We start from the raw sequence: 21399 nt of genomic DNA on the forward strand, positions 1-21399 counted from the left end.
AGTGGCTGATGTTCAGCATTCCTTCCATCACCGTATTGTTTTTGCATTAGACATTGTTAGCTTTGATTAGCCACAACACAAATTGTTTGGCTCCCACTTTCTGACCTTTTAAGTAAATTAACACACATCATCACATAGTCACACTGAGACAGGCTAAGCGTGGTGCAAATGTGCTGCTCATTTAAGTCCTGCCCATTTGATGGCAATGAATATCCTTACTTTGGAGATCATATCAACTCTATTTCTGCTAGCTCTATTACTAAAGCAATGTGAGTTTGATTTTGCCAGTCATAGTCCCTAAACATACTTTCCATGACTCTTAATTCGGCTTCTTGTGGGATGCGGTGTAAAGGGACTCTGCATTCAAAGTCATTAGTAACTCCTTTTTGGGGTCAAAAGGGAGATCTTTGATCATATTGAGTATATCTTTTAGGTCCTTGCGGTAAAGAAGGCATTTTCATAAGGTCAAATCTAAGGAAACAATCACAGAATTGTGCCAGAATTGCACCTGTTCTAAACACAGTCTACCAGGTGGCGGTAGCATACCTTTTAGAGGCATATTTATACTCTGTTTGCACCGAATGTGCGTCAAAAATGTGCACCATATTTAAACTTTGAGACCCGAGCCCGCGGACGTCAAAATTGACGCAAACCGTGCACCATATTTAAACTTTGACACCGAGCCCGCGGATGACAAAATTCCTCCGTGTGCGGCATTTTTTGGATGCGGAAAACTGACTTGCGTTAATGACATGCAAGGTAGGCGTTCCCACCCAAAAAATGACTTTAAGGCCTGTGCGACTTATTTATACTCCTGTGTCATTTTGACGCACAGGAGGGGGCGGGCCTTAAAAAATGTCGCACAGCCTGATGTGTGCCGTTTTTAACGCCTGGGTGAGGGCAGGCGTTAAGGGACCTGTGGGCTCACTTCCATGGTCTTTGACCATGGAAGGACTCCAGAGGTGCCCTTCCCTGCCCCCAGGGACACCCCTCTGCCACCCTCACCCATCCCTGGAGGACACCCATGGATGGGGGGACCCATCCCAGGTAAGTACAGGTAAGTTGAGGTATGTATTTCTTTTATGTTTTTCAAAGTGGCATGGGGGGGCTAATTTGGGCCCCCCTACATGCCACTGTGCCCAATGATCATGCCCAGGGGACAGAAGTCCCCTGGGCATGGCCATTGGGCAAGGGGGCATGACTCCTGTCTTTGCTAAGACAGGAGTCATTTCAATGGGGGTTGTGCGTCAAAAAATGGCACAAGTCCGGTTTGAGGCACGATTTTTGCCTCAAACCTGACTTGCACCAGTTTTTGATGCACAACCCACATTTTCCCCTAAGGACGGCGCTGCCTGGTTTGAGTCTTTTTGCTTTTACCAGTCTGCAGTGCCGGCTAACGTCATTCCTTAAATAAGGCGCCCACATGGCGCGTAGGAATGGCATTAGCCGGCGGTAACATTTTTGACTCAAACCGGCGCTGGTTTGCGTCAAAAAGTATAAATAAGTAGGTAATTATATGTTTCTTTGCAAATATGAACTCACTTTCTTCTTTCCTTGAGAATGAAACAGCCAAAATTACCTTGGCCACCAGATCATCACTCATATGTTTCACCTCATTAATGAGGTAATCTTTTAATTTCTAACAAAGTTTTTCATTGAAGTTAAAGACATTCAGTCTTGTCATCTTTTTTCAGCAAAACGATTTCACTTCCTTTTTCTGCTTTCTTTATCACCAGGCCAGGATTTTGCATGGGTTCTATTTCCTTTTTCTCTATGCTGGGCATATTGATGCAGCTCCTATAGTCGTGTGTTTCCAGAGCCTCAAGGTCACCAAGAGAGCATTGTCAAATGTCTCAGTTTCTGTACGAGTACTCCGAGAGGGAGGACTAAAGTGAGATTTCCTCTTCTTGCCTGTGAGAGAGCGTAGCCTACATAACCTATATTAAAATGAAATGTTTATATATTAATGTGTGATGATGCTGCATAGAAAACTATAATAATAGCGATTTGCTTGAACGCGCACCTGAATTATGACCACGAAGAATGGCCACCAATGTATACGCAAACTAATAGTGATGAATAAAGTGTTTATGTTATGTACAATTAAGCTTATATTAACATCCATATTGTTGAATCTGTACTGAAATTCTTTATAGGCCTTAAGTTAGCGTGCGCTGCGGTTTTAGCTGCCCAGCTGTCATATTAAAAGCATTTTCTGTTTTTCCAGTGTGCTGACTTGCAAAAGGGCCATGACCCTGCAAATGTTCTTTTCCTTCAGAAACTTGGAAGATGAATGTAACCATGCAAAATCCGTTCCCAAGCGCATATTTGGTGCCTTGGTTTAAAAGATTATGAGTAAATTGAAACAAATGTAGATTAAAGAAATGTACAAGGTCACTTAGACCGATGGACAATGAATCCGCTGACCCAAAGGACGTGCCAAGGAATGAAGTAACGCCGGATGTGCCACCTCTGAAGACGTCAATTGTAAAGACCAATCAAAAACTCGCGAAATAATGTGGGGTGACAATTGGGATTACCAAATGTTAATTTGATAGGTTGAAGATAGTGGGGCATAGTAAATGTCCAATAGAATTTTGGGGGAATGTACTACGAAAAAGGGATAAAAACTCATGTCACAGAAAGGTCGAGGGAATTAGGTAGGGAATGCTATTGATTTTATCCAGAAACTCTGTCACTCTGTTCGGTGACTTGAGACTTATTAGAAATCATCCTTGCCTTTAGACTGCCCTTTTCATTTTTCTCCTTATGAGGGAAGTGTCCCTTTTCCGCCCTTTAATTAGAACCCGATTGATGAAGATTTGACTGATGTCCTGAGGACGAAGACTAAACCTGTGCGCTGACCTAATCTTTGGAGGGTAACTATGACAATGCAATTGTAATTTGTCTATTTGCTTTTCCTTTCTAGGTGCCAACTGCTTGCTTTTGACAGGGACCATAGCTAGATGTTTTTCCAAATTTGTGTTCTAAATTATTTTGCCTGAAGTCCAACATGCCAATGCTAATTAGTGGTTAGGACAGGTGATCATCAGATTGACGTAAACAGACAAACGACCAAGACAATGCTTTGTTGAACTGACGTGATATCAATACTCTGCTATATTCTGATCTATACTCATGCCGTGTTATATTCTAATGTTTATAATTTTTGCCTTATTGAAATCATATCGAAGTTGCCATATCATAACTATGCTGTTGTGTTTCTTGGCTTTGAGATTGACGCACTTAATCTTAGATTGTAACTAATAGGGAATAAAACTCATAAATTCCATTAACTGGTGTGGTGATTCATGGCTGAAAGGTCATGGTTGCGTCGCCACTTTGATTAATGACTTCGACTAAAGTGAAATGTATTGTTGTGGTAAATATTGATGACATTATTGATATATTGATCGATATATTGATTAGCTATCTCGTCCTACAGTGTCTCTCAACTGGGTCAAAAGATTCATTGGCCTAAAACGAGTCCTAATGTGTAATAAATTAACATAAAGGGACGCGTTAACACCTGTATCAGTCTGATTTCCACCACTTAAATGCTTTTTCAAGAAGTAACAGTTCTATTTGATTTTGTCAAAAGTATTCATAGAGATTGAAATGAACTTTAAATGATTTACAGCTCTCATTTGCTATGAACCCTCATCTTTTGTTAAGAGCTCTAACTTCCACTTCTCTGAGGTTTAACACCAAGTTGTCTCTGGATTTATTTCCCTTTATGGACCCTCCCCCTGCTCTGATTTATTACAAATGTGTGTTGTCCTCCCATTGGCCTTGTTTTTTGTTTTCTTATTTGGTCTTTCCTCAACCATGTCCATAACCTCATCATGTAAAGGCACTGGCCCCTTCATTTGTGGTTAATCATATACTAATATGGTTGTCAACAGGGGTTGGGTTAATCATGTGGGTTAGCTGCTGTGGCAGGAAATTCATCGCTACATCCTTCCAATGAGCTAAAGGTTTATTTTTGTTGGTGTGACTTAATTTTATATTCCCCCTCTTTTTGTACTGTTGCATTTGTAAATAATACTCACCCTGTTCTTAAAGATATGTGATTCTATGTATAAGTTGCCCACATACTTTCTCAATTTGTTTACTTTAGAATTTGTGAAAAAGTCTCTACTTTGACCTAACTCCTAATTTATTTCTTCATATCAGTTAATGCTCCTTTCATTTTTTTATGATTTTTTTTTATCAAGACTAGCCAATCTCTGATATACGTCCACACAATCAAGTACCAATATCTACTGAATTTGGGTTTGTCAAAAAAGATGTGTGGTTATTTGATATAAGGCTGCAGAGGCTGATTTTTCTCTTTGATACTCAGTCATTTTAGCACCATATAATGCTGTCTTAATTTTGTTCCTTTTTAGATTAATCAAGGATCCCCATGTATTCAAGTTACTTAGTTTGTGCAATACACTGATGTCTCGCAACAAATATGGTGCCTTTAGAATTTCAGCCATCATCTCATCTGTGTATACCAGCTCCATTTAAACTAATTGGTGGAGGAAGCCACAGAGGTGAAGTTATCTTGTGGCGGTGTCTGCATGGTTGAGATTAACTGTTACTGCTAATTTGGCGACCAGGTAATGACCAGAAAGAGGTACTTCACCCTAATGATTTAAATTAAAGGTACATGTACTATAAAATCGATCCACGAAGGAAGAGAGAGATGTAGATTATGTTTTTAAAGCTTTATAAGTGCACCTTCTGTATTGGACTACTTATCTGAAACCACCCAAAACCATATTTATCAGGTACAATCAATAAGGACACTCAGTAAAAAGCAACACAGGTAGCAGGAACAGTGCAACTTTAATGAGAACAATAGTAAAATAATCACTTATATTGGCAATTATGGCTAAACAATAGCAACGCAGTTACATATGTGTATTGCACTACTGGCTCAACAACAGGAAAACGCGCTCAAATCAATTGCAATGTAGTAAACAAAAAAAAGCATAATCATAACTTTACAAGTGAAGATAAAGTAGGAGAAAAGGCCCTACATCCCTGGATGACTCTACTTTGGCAGTTAGCACCGGAATTCAGGCTCCATACACTCTATGGGAACAGAGCAAAGGGACAGTGTCTGTCGGTGATGTTAGATCTGCATGACTCCTGTCAGCTTCTCTGAGTGATCCACACATCTCCTTTCTATACACTAAATGCTGGTTTGCACAACCTCATGTTTTTACCCTATGTCAGTTGATCATGGGGTGTTATTAGTATTTTCGCTAACCTAAGATCCTCCCAACTCCTACCAGCTGCAACTCACACCTCTCTCTTACTGGTACCAATCAATCATCCTCCAAGGGCCTTCATGCTAATCTCAGGCTTGTTTGGGTCAGCACAACTTCAATGGTATGTGCCCCCCTTCAATTCACATGCATTGGCCTGGTACAGTAAACACAAAACATTGGCAGCACATATAGATTTGGCTATTAGGAATAGCAAAATAAATACCAAAATGTAATAAAGTTTGTGTTAAAAAAATATCATCTGCTATCCCCGTGTGGTACATGGCTTTTTTATCAACGCTGCCCAAGCTATTTAACCCTTTCATGTCACAATGTCTTTCGCACTGTATCCCTACATACTGAACACCTTCCCAACATAGTTCATTACATGAGTATCTGACACTTTGTAACACAAATTACTGGGATTTTCTGCAACTGAAAGCTAGCACCCAATGGAAATTCACTGCTAGTAATGTTCCTTAAAAGTATGAAAGCAGCCACCCACCAAAGTGACATGCTTCATCATTGGGCCCTTCCTCACCAGGGCTCCCAAGAGTCAGCAAAGTGGACATGCAGGGCATGAGAGAAGCATGCATCAGGGAAATACCTGCTTTTTTCCATTATACTAATTGCAACACTGATATTGATCTTTAAATTAATTATTATGAACTTAAATATTATTTTATTTTAGGTCTTACAGACTTAGAACAGTGTATATAGTACTTACCGTCATTTTTTTAATTGGGAAATTGTATTGTTCAGGTCAATCAATCAATCAATCAAATAGACTTTACTCAGTTAAATTGTAACTGTAAAGCATAATAAAAACAGTTAATAAAGACTATACAAAATACATTAAAATACTACATTACATACAATCAAGTAAAGCACATGAATGGTGCACAAACTATCAAGCAACACGAGTGGAGCATAGTCACACAGTGGCTCACATGATGCACTGTAACTCAGACATAGAATCTATTACTCCTGTGGCAGTTCTCAGGAAGCAGCACACATTAAAAATGACATGGGTATCAGATAACAATTGCAAGAACAGCAGGGTCGGGCAAGCTCGTTTAAAATTCACAAATCTCAATAAAGATTCAATATATGTATATATTCCTTGGGAGGTAGTTCCTCTCAGACCATAATCCACTTAAGCTCATATTTCAATGGAGGAGAACAGGACCCACACACCTTCCTGGCATCTCCACGCAGAAGCTCTACAAGACACAGTATATAGAGAAATATTAGCCACACAAACTTCAACTTACTTCGCTGAGAACACTGGATCAACTGGATCTCGTGGAACAGAATCAGAAGCCATGAAGGTTGTCATGCGGGGTCACTGTGTAGCCGCAGCATGGGGAACTCAGACAACTCTTATCCGTAGTGTGTTGAAACTTGAAGAACAGAGAGGCTTACTAGAACTAGAGGCATTAACAAACCTAGCGGCACACCCACAACTGGGGAACTGAGGAACATATGTCAACACTCCTGGGAGGAACCGACACGTTTGAAGGACTTGGATTATAAAACATTTATAGCCTGCCAACACGCCGACGGTGAGAAACTGGGGCGAACATTGGCATGGCTATTGCGATAAGAGACCCTTCGAAACTTAGTGGGTGCAATACACAATGGTATGGGAGACATAAAAAATACCCAACCAGACATCAATTAAGTCTTCACCAGCTACTATGAGTGATTATACTCTTCCCCTAGGAATCCCTCCCCAACACAAATTTTGGACTTCCTGCAAGCAGGAATGCTTCCCACCCGACCCCCTTGCAACTGCAAGATCTAGAACTGCCTCTACAAATAGAGGAAATTAATTTAGGGATATGACAAATGGCATGTGGCAAAACGCTGGGCACTGATGGGTTCCCAGTAAAGTATTATGCAACCTTCAGAGTCACCCTAGCTCCTCATTTACTCAAGATTTACCAGTAGGCGCATCAACAAGGTGCTCTCTCAGAATCCCTATGTGAGACCCTGACAGGTGTGCTCCCAAAACCAGGTAGGGATCCTTTGGAGGTGAGCTCTTACACACCACTTTCAATGTTAAACATTTATTACAAAATCAACGTCGTCGCCAATAGACTGCTCCTAATCATGAGTGGCATTGTCCATCCCAACCAATGTGGCTTTGTACCCAAAAGAGCAACACATTTTAATATCTAGCGCTTGTGTCATATTATGGATGCACTGGACAGAGAGGTGGACCTACCGGTTGAGGTCTTCTTGGACTTTGAGAAAGCATTTACATGCTGAGCTGGTCCTATTTGCTGCAGGTACTGAGAGCAGTTGGAATGGGCCCTAACTTCCTGGGAAGAGTTAAGCTTCTTTACACCGCACCAAGAGCGCGGGTCGGCACCGGGCAACACATTTTGTGTTCCTTCCCTATAGAGAGAGGAACTTGCCAGTGCTATTCCCTATCCCCAGTACTGTTTGGTCTGGCCATCAATCCACTGGCAGCTATACTTTGCACCGAGGGACAGGAGTGGGGCGTTAGGGTGGGGCCAACTTTGGGTCCTACTGCAACTGTTATACTTCTTTGCAGCCCTACCAGTGGTTCTGACCAAATCCTTTTTCTATGCTTTGCACAGCCTGGAATCAAACTTAGTGTGGGGACCAGCTACCAGTCCTGCAGTGCCCTCCCTCAGAGGGGGGATTTGTGGCTCCAGATCTGGTAGTATATTTTGCAGCAGTGCAGCTATAATAGCCCATGTGTTGGCTAGCAGGAGATAACATAATGGAGGGTTGACTTGTACAGGCTGACTTTGGGGACATAATTCTCTTGGAGTGGCCTTTCTCCCCCTGCAAATTGAGCAGTGGAACGGGGAAACAAATGCCAAACAGCCAAACTTACATGGACTATGTACATTCACCCTAGGCGCACAACAACACCATACACACCACAATTACTCCTATGGGGACTACCAGTCATAAAAAGACTGCTGAGGGTCTATGATCCTACCCCATGGAGGGAAGCTAAACTCATTCACCTATGCAGCTCATATAGTGATGGGACACAGCTCTCCTTTCAGAGACGGCAGGAACAATATGACATTGGGGCGCGTTCTCTCCTCTCCTACACTCTTATTAGGGGTGACAATTGTGACTATATGACCTCTAGGGATGATGGAATCCCTAATACATTCAGGTTTGCAGGGCATTCTGATACATGGACTCTTTACATAACACTACAAAAGAGCAGGGGTGACCCCCTGATTTGGGAGCAAACAAATGGGGCAACTGTTTGGGTACAGAACTCACCCCTAAGCGGTGTGCAATGGCCCTAAAACAGATCAAACAAATTGTGCCTAACCCACGCTTAAAATATAAGCAATTCAATTACCTACACCAGACTTACCAGACTTACCTCACACCACATCGCCTACACAAAATGTTTTCAGGGGCGTCCTCAGTATGCCCCAGATGTGCCTTGCTGAGCAACTTTCTTACACACATGTTTGGGGAATGTACACCCTTGTTTCGTACCTGGACTCAGATAATGGAATTGATATCCACAGTTATTGATGTCTAGATACCTTTAATCCCTCTCTTCTGTTTACTAGAGGTTATGACATGCACCAAATGCAACAAACACTACCTGAAACTAGTGGACCTAGTGACAGACATCTACTAATGCTTGATTGCCATGAACTGGAAAGCACCCCAACCACCCACGGTGGGCTGTTGACTTCAGATAACCCATAAATGTGCCTTAGCGGAAGCGAAAGCCATGATGAGCGACAGATGGTCAGGGGGAACCATGTGATTAAGCCATGGGACACCTATGTCCTTAAACTGTTTGATAAAATGCACTCGTTGCCGGATGAATAATAGGCCTGAAGGAAGAATGCCGTCAACGGTCCATTCTTCCTCCCCCATATAGGCCTGATATAATGCATATCCACAATGGGTAACCCACCCTACATTTCACCCTCCACCCACAAAACAAATGCATGAATGAGCACTGGAGTTTGATTATTGCCCCGCTCTCCTTTCCCCCGCTCCAACTGGATGCTTGACCAATGGATATCCCTGCTTGCGACCAGGACATCACTTCCCCGCCTACATTTACAAGGACATGAAACACCTTCTAAAATCGCACCATCCAGACAGTTTCTATTCATGGTTGGAACACTGTTGCACTGTTAAATTGTTATGTTAAATTGTATAACTACTGGCTTATTCTTCGCGTATCCAGATACATTATTCTACTGTACGCACCGCGCATATCAACATCTCACAATACAAACTGGATTTCTGACATGTTAAATCTTCACCAAAGTGATCAAAGGGAGCCATTGATGCTTTTTTTAACACACTGTGTATATTTAAATGTTCATTTTCTGTGCTTCTGTACATGTGTACCGAATTAAGAGTAGATGCCAATAAAGACATTTACAAAAATTCGGGCCTGTAAAATATTGACAGAATAGAATAAAATGAGGGTTATCCTGAGAAGACTTTGAGGTGCAGCCACAGGGACCCCTTCAGGACGGCCAGAAGATGGTGTATCATTTAAAATCTAAATCTGGCCAATACAAATCTGTCCTTGTAGTTCTCCAAATTGCATACGTATGGCTCCAAGCCAGGGATAGTGCAGGTCAGTAATCTGGGAAGTCTCATGTATGTTTATTACATGTGTTAAACTCAATGTGAATTGGTGTTAATGCCTAATGGTATGGATCAATTATCAAAATACATTATAGTCACTTAAAAAGTATTGCTTAGTTAAGTATTTCTACATAGCTTTTAAATGCATGAATTCAATGTTTTAGCGGATGGAGGCATTCGTTATAGTAACTACGTAAATGACCTTCTTGTTGTACATTAAATAACAATGCAGAGAGGCAGGCTTGCCATGAGTCACCACTCCTGTTTTGAACCCACAGCAAAAATATATTTTAGAAAAATTGAATGGGGAAGTGAGTTGCCGCATTTGACTAGTGTGTTAGTAGACACCTTTCAGATGACGTAGCAGGCTAGACTAACAGGGACGTGCTGCTCTTCCATTATTTTATTTTTACAACTGTTCACTTTGTAGGAGTTTGTATGGTATTATTTATGTAATTTATCCTGTGTCTCTAAACGTTTCTCCGAATATATCACAAATTTCCTGTTTGAGACAATAAAGCATCTACGGTGATAGTTTACGGTGGGGTGATTTTTTAAGGTATCACCAAAGATGTAAATTTGTGATTTTGTTGAAGATGGTTTAATCCTTTATTTGTTGATTTCTTGCAGTGTTAAGATGGAATTAATAAAGTAATTAACGGTGCTGAATTATGTATATTTTATATTGGTCTTAACTACAAAGCAGTTGTTGGAATTCACCATGGACTGCAGAGTTTGAACTTTGGCATAACTAAAGTAATCATAAGGAGATGCTTGTCATATAGGCACTTGAGGCTGGGGGTTAGTGCATTCTCATTGCAATTAAACTATCTTTCGCTGACTTTCAACTCCTTTTTATCCTGTGCATCACTACTTCTGTGTTTAACTTAGTGTGCTTACGTGCACCTACTGTGTGATGTGCAAGAGAGGAGAAAATGGCAACTAACATGGAAAAGCGTACCCATGTTTTTTATTCTAGTGATAACTTCTGGGCAATCTGCCCAGGTTGAAAGCTTGGGTCTTAAAATAAACTTCCTTTTAATTCTGATGTGACATGTTGCACATACTAATTATACTTCATGTTTGTGAGATCCTGGGGAATTACTTTCTTTTTCTTTATCTCTGAGCATCTATGGAGAGAGTGTAAATAGTTTCTGTCTCTGCTGCATACTGCTGTTGTAAAAGTATAATGCTTACTATCTTAGAAAAAACGCAGTACATTAACTAAGTATACTACTGAGAGAGCGTATTTGATATTACATATTATAGACGTGAAATGCTTATGTCTAACAATGCTGTATTAATAAAACATTCATTAAAAGCATACTCATAAATATGGAGAATCGTTCATATATATAAACTAATGTCAACTGTAAGGAATAATCGTTTATAGTTTGCCTAACTGAGCAAATTAAAATGTATAAAACTGCATTCATTAGAACTCGTATATCTTAAGTTAGCATGAGCAGAAGCTGTGTAGCTCTCATATTAAAGCGTATTTTTCCTGTCTCTTCAGTGTGTGGACTTGCAAACGACCATGACCCAGCTATTGTTCTCTCTGTATTAGTTTGAAACATGGGGACATTTTCCCATCCGCATGCTAGCATCTTTTAGTATAAAATGATTGTGCTTCGAAACATTTGTAGATACTTCCAAGGACAATGAGACGAGGGAAAGAGAACTTTTAACCTGAGACGTGTGCCAAGATGATGAAGTAACCCCGGATATGCCACCTACGGATAGTCGATTATGAAGACCAATCAGAAGACCAAACATTATCGAGAGATGACAAATGCATTACTTAATGTATAATTTGATAGGTTAAAAATGATGGGGTGTATTGACTAACCAATAGAATTTTGGGGGAATGAATTACTAGAAAGGGATAAAAACCCATGACACAGGAAATAATCATCCATTAGGTAGGGAATGATATTGATTACATCCCGAAACTCTGTCACACTATTCTGTGACTTGAGACTTAGACAAACCATCCTTGCCCATACTGCTGCCCCTTACACTTTTCTCCTTACGAGGAGAGTGTCTTGCCTCTAACTTAGATAGATTGACGGCGATCTAACTGATGTCCTGAAGACGAAGACTGATCCTGAATGCTGACTTAATCAGAGGAGGGTAATTATAAAATTGCTAATGGAAATTCATTTTGCCTTTCTTTCTAGGTACCAACTTCTGTATGTTTTGATAGAGATCTTAGCTAGAAGTTTTCCAAATTGGTGTTCAAAATTGTTTTGCATGGCGCCCAACATGCCAATGCTAATTAGAGGTTAGACGAGGTATTCATTCTGACTGACAAACTGACGTGACTGACATGCTATGCTGAACTAGTATCTTAGAAAGTTCGATGTGTTATAATCCGCTTATATCTATCTGATTGTCTATGCTAGTGATCTTTGCATTATCAAAAGCTTATTGTGGTTGTCATCTTGTAATTGTGCTTATATGTTTATTGACTTTGAGATTAATGCCTTTGCTACTAGATTGTAAAATAGGGAATAAAACGTATTAACTCCATTAAGGTGTGGTTATTCATGACTGAAAGGTCATGGTTGCGCCGAATGTTTATTAATGTCTAAAGTAAGAGATATTTTGGTGTTAAACGTTGACAATGTTATTGACATATTGATTGATATTTTGATCAGTTATCTCGTCCTACGGTGTCTCACCACTGGGCCCAAAGATTCATTGGCCTAAAACGAGTCCTGATGTGTATAAATTGACATAGACGGACGCGTTAACAGTTCTGGTAGCAGAGTACGGTTTGGCCCTTGGGGGCCCCAGGACGGAATTTTCACTGTTCAATTGTTTTCTTGTGATAATGCAAATTGGAAAGATGATGAGTTGCTAGATCTGCCATGGGCTTTCCTGGGATCTCGGAGCCTGCCTAAATGAGTTGGGAATGTTCTCGGCGCCATAGTATGTGTGGTTAGGGTCTTTTGCGCTTATTAAATCTTATGCACTTTGCAGGTGATTGTGAATACTTGAGTGTGATTAGGCCAAATTAAGTGTTGTTTAGAAGGAGTGGGCGTACTCCACAGCATGAGAGTAGGGAAGTCGGCGTACTTCATGTGAATCCAGCGCTTGTTGCTCAAAAATATCCACGTGGTTGGTTGTTGTATACGGGCCTATTGAGGTCTAAGACTCCGGAGTATGATGTTAAAATGGTTTATGTTGTAATCTGTGCGGTTTAATAGGTCAATCGGGCGAGGTTGACAGATCGAGTTTCGAGTTATGATGCATGTGTGTAACCTTCGATGGAGATTTGACAAGTTCTAAAGTGCACTAGAAGGAGTCATTGACAAGTCGAGAGTAGGATTTGCAGGACAAATTCCGCTTGCGTATGAGGGAACTGAGAAGGAGAGAGTAGCGGCCGAGGCTTCAAGTGAAATCTCTGTAAAGTTCTGAAGCGAATGTGTTACCTTTCCTGTAGTGAACCGGCAGATTTGTGTTGTCATTCAAGTGCTAGCAATAATTTGCATTAGTTTGTATGAGTTGTAAGGAGTTAGTGAGGTGTGGACAAGCCGCAAGACTTTGTCAGCTGCAGTGTGTGTGAGTGTGACGTCAGTGGTGCTGCGCTGGGATAGGTCAGATGTCGAGAGGGGTCGCGCACGTATTGGCTGCCGTCCGTGAGAGGCAATAGGTTGAGCAACGGGTAGGTGAAGAGTGTCCTGGGAACAAAGCCGTTTTCTGAGTAAAAGTAAATTAAAATGAATTTTGTTAAGGCATTTAAAAGCGCATTGAAAGGAGATGTGTATATCGTTGCAACTGATGGGGAACCTACACCACCTGAGGGTACACCAGCTTACACGGTTATGGAGGAAAAGGGTGTTGCACCGTGTTTGTGGATAAAACAATGGCGCAAACTAACAGAGAAAGAAGGGTGTCTAGCGTTTCCCGAACATGGAACGTTTAATCAAAAGGTTTTAGAAAATCTGAGGTGGATGTTAAGTACGCAGCAACCACCTCCTCGACCAGCACAATATGAGGCTTTGGCAATTTGGGACCTGATGGCTCTTAAACATAGACAAGAAAGATTTCACAGGAGATTGACAAGAGCCGAAAAATCCTATGCAGAGGCTAGGTGGGATAATGAGAACAAAATGTGGAGACGAGGAATAGTGGATGGGTTGAAGCTGTTTCCGGCAATAACCCAGGGAGAGGAAACACAGGGAAAGAAAGCTTCTTGCAAAACTGACAAAGAACCAGACAAACACAAAGAGAATAAAAGATCTTGGGAAGAAGAGGACGAATCAGATGATGAGGCGTTTATGGATAGGCTGTTACATGATCGTCCACCACCCTACGCGGTGAACGACAGTGCTACAAGTACTAGCTTGGATCCTGGGAACCAGACAAAAGAGAATGGTGTTACTGATACAGTGCAGAATAGCGATACAGCTTTGATACAGAATGGTGTCAGTGTACCCACTGCTCCAGACCCGCCGACACAGTTACAGCCTCCACCACAGATAAAAAGAATTTATCCCGATGTTCCAGTGCTTGAGACTACTACGAACTTGGTGGTGCAGCCAGACCCGATATATACAAAGCCAAGGTTAATGCAGATTGAGTCAACTCCGCAGTTAGTGTCACAACCGCCAAAACTGATATCTGGGTATAACCCAGTAGCGGGTCCTTTAAAAGAACCTGCACCAGGATTATTAGATCAGACCTATGGTGTTGAAGCTCCAAGAAGCTTGGGAGCAGGCCAGACACCTGCCGCTATATCACTACCCATTACAGTTGGTCCCCCGGTGCCGTTATATGCACAGGAGAAAACAAGGATGTGTGAACAGGGAGTCCTAACTCATGAAACAATAAGAGGAGGGCCTATTATAACTCCACAAATAATGACACAGAGAGGACAGGCTTGTGAACAATCAAGACCCTTAATGGACCTTAGTCCAATAGGGGCACCTCTTGAGGCAATGCGACAAGCAGGATTGGGAGTCTTGACTCCCCAAACTATGAGTACAAATACCTCATACACTCCAATGATACATGCAGGGAACATTTCACTGCAGGGTTTTACAGTACAACAGCTAAATGAGTGGTTAGAGAAAACCTGCACATCACAAAGGGCTACAGCAGCTGCAATCGAACCGGAGAAAGAGAAACACGATGAATACCTAAATCTAGTACGACTAGGAGCAGAAGCTGCTGAATTGGTGGATGGAACAATGGGAGTAAATAGGTTGGAGTCTTACACTGAGGCAGAATTAAGGTACCTATGCCCTAAAATCACCAAAGAGGTAGGCAAAGTACACCAAAAATTAACGAATCTGGCAGACAAATACAATATCGACATTGGGAACACAAAACATTTGAAACGGAGTTACAGATTAGATTTTGACTCAAAAGATTTTGAGCACATGAGATCTGCAGGCATGAAGACACATTTGAAAGAGTTGCTGCAAAGCGCACAAATTTGGGGAGCACTAGAGAAATGGGAAGGCCGATGGATGAAGAAAAGAGATAAGGGGAAAAGAGATAGTCCAGTATCTAATGAAACAACAGTCACACCAAACTTAGAGACAGTGAAAATCCTACCTATGAGAGAAACAGCTGGTGGTGTTTTGGTGCATGTGCCTTGGTCCAGGGGAGACATTTTGTCCTTTATGAATGATTATCCCAGGTTAAGAGAAAAACCGATCGAGTGGTATCAACAGACAGATAGATTCGTAAAGCTTGCAAAGTGTCTCTGGGAAGACTTAAATACCTTGTTTGAGATTATTGTTCCGCCAGACTTGTGGCTTGAATGCAAGAGAGGGGTAGATTGGCCCACAAAGGAACCGGCAAGGGATAAAGTGACTGGAGCGCCTTCTGAAGAGGTGATGAAATATTATCATAAAGTAATTGAGTTTTTGAAACAAAAGGTGTCGCCGAAGGTGACTGATTGGCAGAAAATTGACCGGACCTCTCAAGAGGTTAAAGAGTCAATACATGCATATTATGAAAGATTGTTAAAGGCATTCAAACATTACAGTGGTACTGAAACAATTGAGCCGAAGGACATGAATCATCTTGTGTTCAGATTTGTCGAAGGGCTGAGACCGGAGGTCAGCCAAATGATTAAAAATCATTTGATTTGTTGGCAAGCTAAACCGATTGATGAAGTATTACAGTACGCGAAATACTGTAATGACGAAATTGAGTTAAAGCAGAAAAAGTTGAAGGAGAAGGTGATGGTGATGCAGATAAGAGCTGCACAGGCTGGAATACAGGGAAATGGTGTTCAGCAAATGATACAGCAACAACCACAATTGAATGGTGTGTTTCAGGCACAGCCGAGAGGTAGAGGTCGAGGGTTTGTGAACCGTGGTGCGGACATGAATAATGTTGTTGTTCAAGGTGATGGTCAAGGAGTGAAAAAGATGTCGCCATGCGTGCGGGGGCGTGGGACATTGGAAACGGGATTGTCCAAATATAATGCAGGATGGTACAGTTCAGCAGAGTATCAATGCCGGTACATTGCAAAATTCACGAGGTTCAAGAATGAGACACCCGAATCAGAACTATCAAAATAATTTGGTACAAATGACAGGGGTGCAACCTATGCAGCAAATGCAAATGCCGCGTTTCCAAACAGTATCAGTACAACCGATGCAACAGCAGATCCCTATGGTGCCTAGACAGCAAATGCAGTTACCCCTAGCTCCGATGGGACAGCAACAGGTGATGCTTCCTCAACAGGTCACAGGTCAAGTAACAAATCAAAACAACACTGTACAACAATTCCCATTACGAGGTGAAAATGAGATGAATGAGGATTGGTCGGATGATAGTTCAGACAGTGAAGAGTGCAGACTCGCCGCATCCTTAGAGGTAGACCAGAGAGGCCCATATGTGGAAGGAAAAGTAATGGGCTACAAAGTCTCATTTTTAGTTGATACAGGAGCTACACGCTCTACTGTTCGCAGTGCAGAGGTACCAAGATTACCTCTCTCAGGGCGCACCATACGAGTGGTTGGTGTGGCTAACCAGTACCTGACTAATCCAATCACTGACCCAGTGCAGGTTGAAATTGGAAATTTCCAGGGCCTGCATAGATTTGTTGTATGCGATTCAAGTCCAGTATCCTTGTTAGGAAGAGACTTATTGTGCAAAACCAAATGTTCAATTACCTGTTCCAATGGTGGAATAGAGGTTCAGACAAACAGTGATGACGAGGCAGATGAGGGTCAGCTCATGGAAGAAGGAAGAGAGATGAATGAAGATTACCCTCTAATTACCCTTTTTCCAGAGTTCACCTTGATCGATCTACCTGCTGATCTGCAAGGATCGGTGATAGAGAAGGTGTGGGATTTGACTGGAAAGGAGGTTGGATTAATAAAGGGAGTAAAACCAATCAAGGTGCAGATAAGGCCGAATGCAGTGTTCCCACAAATATCACAATGTCACATGACTCAGGATGTCCTTATTGAAGTGACACAGATAATTGCAGATTTTCTCAGACAGGGTGTTTTGAAAGAAGTCCTGAGTAGTCCGTGTAACTCTCCAATTATGGGTTTGAGAAAGCCCTGTGGGAAAGTTCGAATTGTGCAGGATTTGAGAAAAATAAACGAAATCGTGGTAAAATACTGCCCTGTGGTTCCCAACCCAGCAGTAATAATGTACCAGGTTCCTTGTGATGCTGAGTGGTTTACCGTAGTAGACCTATCACAAGCGTTTTTCTCGATTCCACTTCACGAGGACAGCCAGTTTTTGTTCAGTTTCAAGTTCCTGGATAAGGTATACAGTTGGTGCAGAATTCCTCAGGGGTTCTCTGAGTCACCATCCATCTTCAATCAGATATTGAAGAAGGATTTGGAACCTCTTGTGCTACCTTACAAATCGACTCTTGTGCAGTACATTGATGATTTGTTGATTGCATCCAAAACCAAAGACAGCTGCAAATATGATACCATTGCCTTATTGAATCATTTGGGAAAAAACAGACATAAGGTGTCACCTAAAAAGCTGCAGTACTGCCAAAAAGAAGTAAAATATTTGGGGCATCTGATTGAGAAAGGGTCTCGAAGAATATCAAATGAGAGAATAACAGTTGTTTTACAAATGAATCCCCCAACAACAAAGAGAGATGTCAGAATGTTCTTGGGAATGGTGGGCTACTGTCGCCAGTGGATACCCAACTTCTCGATCATCTCAAAACCATTAACAAAACTGACAGGAAAGGAAGTTAAGGATGAACCATACACAATCACATTGACAAAAGAAGAGCTTGAGTCATTTCTAGAGCTGAAAGAATGCATGTGCAGGGCTCCAGCATTAGGAATGCCTGATTAAGAGAAACCATTTTTGTTGTTCTGTCACGAACGTGATGCTTGTTCTTTGTCTGTTTTAACACAGGTCCATGGAGATGCAAATCGCCCTGTAGCATATTTTTCGGCTACTTTGGACCCTGTCGCAGCAGCCTTACCGGGTTGTTTGTGAGCAGTCGCAGCAGTTGGTCAAAGCCTTTCACAATGTGAGGGCATAGTCATGGGATATCCCCTGACAGTATTGGTTCCACATTCTGTTGAAATTCTGCTGACACGAACTAAGACACAACACATGACAAATGCCCGACTTACCAAATATGAGACAATTATTCTGGGGTCACCAAATGTCACATTGAAAAGGTGCACTGTACTGAACCCGGCAACTCTACTCCCCATTGAGAATACAGAAATAAAAGATGGGGAAGAGTTTGAGCATGATTGTCTGGAGGTAACTGAGCTCAGTACCAAACCTCGCTCAGATATAAAAGATACCCAGTTAAAGGAAAACGATTACATTATGTTCGTTGATGGGTCCTGTCTAAGAGATTCATCAGGAATCTTGAGAGCTGGTTATGCAGTATGTACCATATCCGGTATAGTCGAAGCCTCCTGGCTCGAGAAAGTGTTTTCTGCACAGGTGGCAGAATTGATAGCTCTCACAAAAGCCTGCCATGCTGCTGTAAATCTAAAGGTCACAATCTATACAGACAGCAGATACGGATTTGGAATTGTACATGATTTTGGTCAACTCTGGTCACAAAGAGGGTTTATGACATCCTCTGGTTCACCAGTGAAAAATGGAGAACAGATAAGAGATTTGCTACATGCGATTCAGTTGCCTCTTGAAATTGCTGTGGTGAAATGCAGTGCTCACACCAGATCCCAAGATTTTGTGTCAATGGGGAATGGTTATGCAGACCAGGTTGCCAGATTTTGTGCATTGAACTGTATATCTTTTAAAGAGCAATGGGAACTGTTACCACAACCTGAGAATGACACAACCTTAAGTCTAGCATTACGAGTGGTTGATACTTTAGACGAATTAAAGACACTACAAAGCCACGTTGGCAAGGAAGAAAAACGTTCTTGGCAGAAAATGCAGTGTGTACAGAGAGCAGACGATATTTGGGTATCAGGAGAGGGAAAACTAGTGTTGCCAAACAGTCTTCTGTCACAATTTGCCCGATTGTATCATGGGCAGGCCCATTTGGGAAGAGATGCCATGATCAGATCATTTAAGATTGATTGGTTCAATCCAAAATTCAGACATGCCGCAGAGATTACTTGTCACAGACGCGTCATTTGTCAACAGATGAACGCTGGAAAAGGAACTGTGGTAACTTTGAGCCACATTGGGAGAGCTGGTGGTCCATTTAATAAGATACAAATGGATTTCATTGAAATGCCTGTTTGTGGAGGTCTGAGATACGTGCTGGTGATTGTGTGTGTTTTTAGCCATTGGATTGAGGCATATCCCACACGTAGGAATGACAGTCTTACAGTTGCAAAACTACTACTCAGAGAATTAATACCCAGGTTCGGGTTTCCGGTTTCTATGGAATCAGATAGGGGAAGACACTTCGACAATGAGGTAATTAAACTTCTGTGTGCCGCACTCAACATTGAACAAAAGTTGAATTGTAGCTATCGCCCTGAAGCTTCAGGACTAGTCGAACAGATGAATGGTACTTTGAAATCAAGAATAGCAAAAATGTGTGCAGCAACAAACATGAAGTGGCCAGATGCATTACCTCTAGTGCTGATGTCTATGAGAAACACGCCAGATAAGAAAACAGGATTGTCCCCACATGAAATCCTCATGGGCAGAGCAATGAGGTTACCGTCGGTACCTGCAAATGCACTAGTGAATATTACAGATGATATGGTGTTGGATTACTGCAAAAGTTTAGCTGACGTGATTCGCTCTTTCTCTCACCAGGTGGAAGCTAACACATTACCACCAATCGGCGAACCAGGACACTCTCTGCAAGCTGGAGATTGGGTGGTTGTCAAGAAGCACGTAAGAAAATCGTGTCTTGAGCCGCGTTGGAAAGGGCCATATCAAGTGATATTGACGACCACTACTGCTGTGAAGTGTGCCGGGATTCCCAACTGGATACATGCCAGTCATACAAAAAGGGTAGCGTGTCCTTCTGAAGAGGAACTTGAAAATTCCGGTGCAGCAACCTCAAGAGGAGAAGTCTCAGAATCAGAGATCAGTCAAGAAGGATCTGAGACTACAGGAGAGCCCGCTGAGGACAGCCGTGTCCCTCAATCTATCAGTGAGTTCGAGAGAGGTGACGAAGTGCCAATCTCAGTGGAGGCAGCAGGAGAACAAAGTCAAGGAGAGGTTCTCCCAGCAGCAGACGGATACAATTCTGAATCTGAATACAGTGTTGAACAAGGAGAGAGAGACGAAGAAGTGGCAAATTTAAATCAAAACGAATCAAGATCTGCCAAACGAGTTCCAAGCCTATCAGGAGAAAACACCATATTATCAGAGGAGGGTGCTGTCCAAGGTACTGAAGCAAAACGCCGAAGTAAGACGAACAGAGGTGACAATTGGCCAGACAAATCACACTTTAGAATAAGAGAAATAGCAAACAAAACAATAATAGAGGAAAGCAATACCTCACGGGCAGACGATCTGAGTGAAGGAGAACAGCAAGGTGAACGAAGAATAAAAAGAAAAAGAATAGCAAACAGAAGATATACTGGTCCTGAATGGGCATACGCTACAACCTCTGAATGGCAACAAGAATTCTTAGCGTTCTGTTTTGATCGAGAAATACCAGGTCAGTACTACGGTACCTGAAGAAAATACAACAAGAAAAATTGAAGAGAAAGACATTGAAAATTGTGAAAGCTAAAAATAATAAACAAGAATCTTAGAGAAGAAATAAAACTACCGGAAAGTGACATTAAACCTGGATTTGACTTACAGAAACCTGATTACGACAAGCTGCTAACCTGAATTGACGAAAAGGGTCCTGGATTGAGTGAAGACGCTGTAAATTACGCAGAAAGAGTTTGCTACTCAGAGTTGATTGTTAATCTGCTGTTTGATTCTATACAAACATGGCTTATAGTAACAAAGGAAGTAAAGTGTGTGGCTGGTTAGGACTTATGATAGGTGCTGTATGTGCAATAATGATTGTGGGAGTGATTGTAGGAATGCCATGGAAAGAGAGTGAAACTACTAATGCAACTTCAAAACCTGAGACTACTAC

The sequence above is a fragment of the Pleurodeles waltl genome, chromosome 1_2 (assembly GCF_031143425.1).
Source record: "Pleurodeles waltl isolate 20211129_DDA chromosome 1_2, aPleWal1.hap1.20221129, whole genome shotgun sequence".
In the NCBI taxonomy this organism is placed as follows: Eukaryota; Metazoa; Chordata; class Amphibia; order Caudata; family Salamandridae; genus Pleurodeles; species Pleurodeles waltl.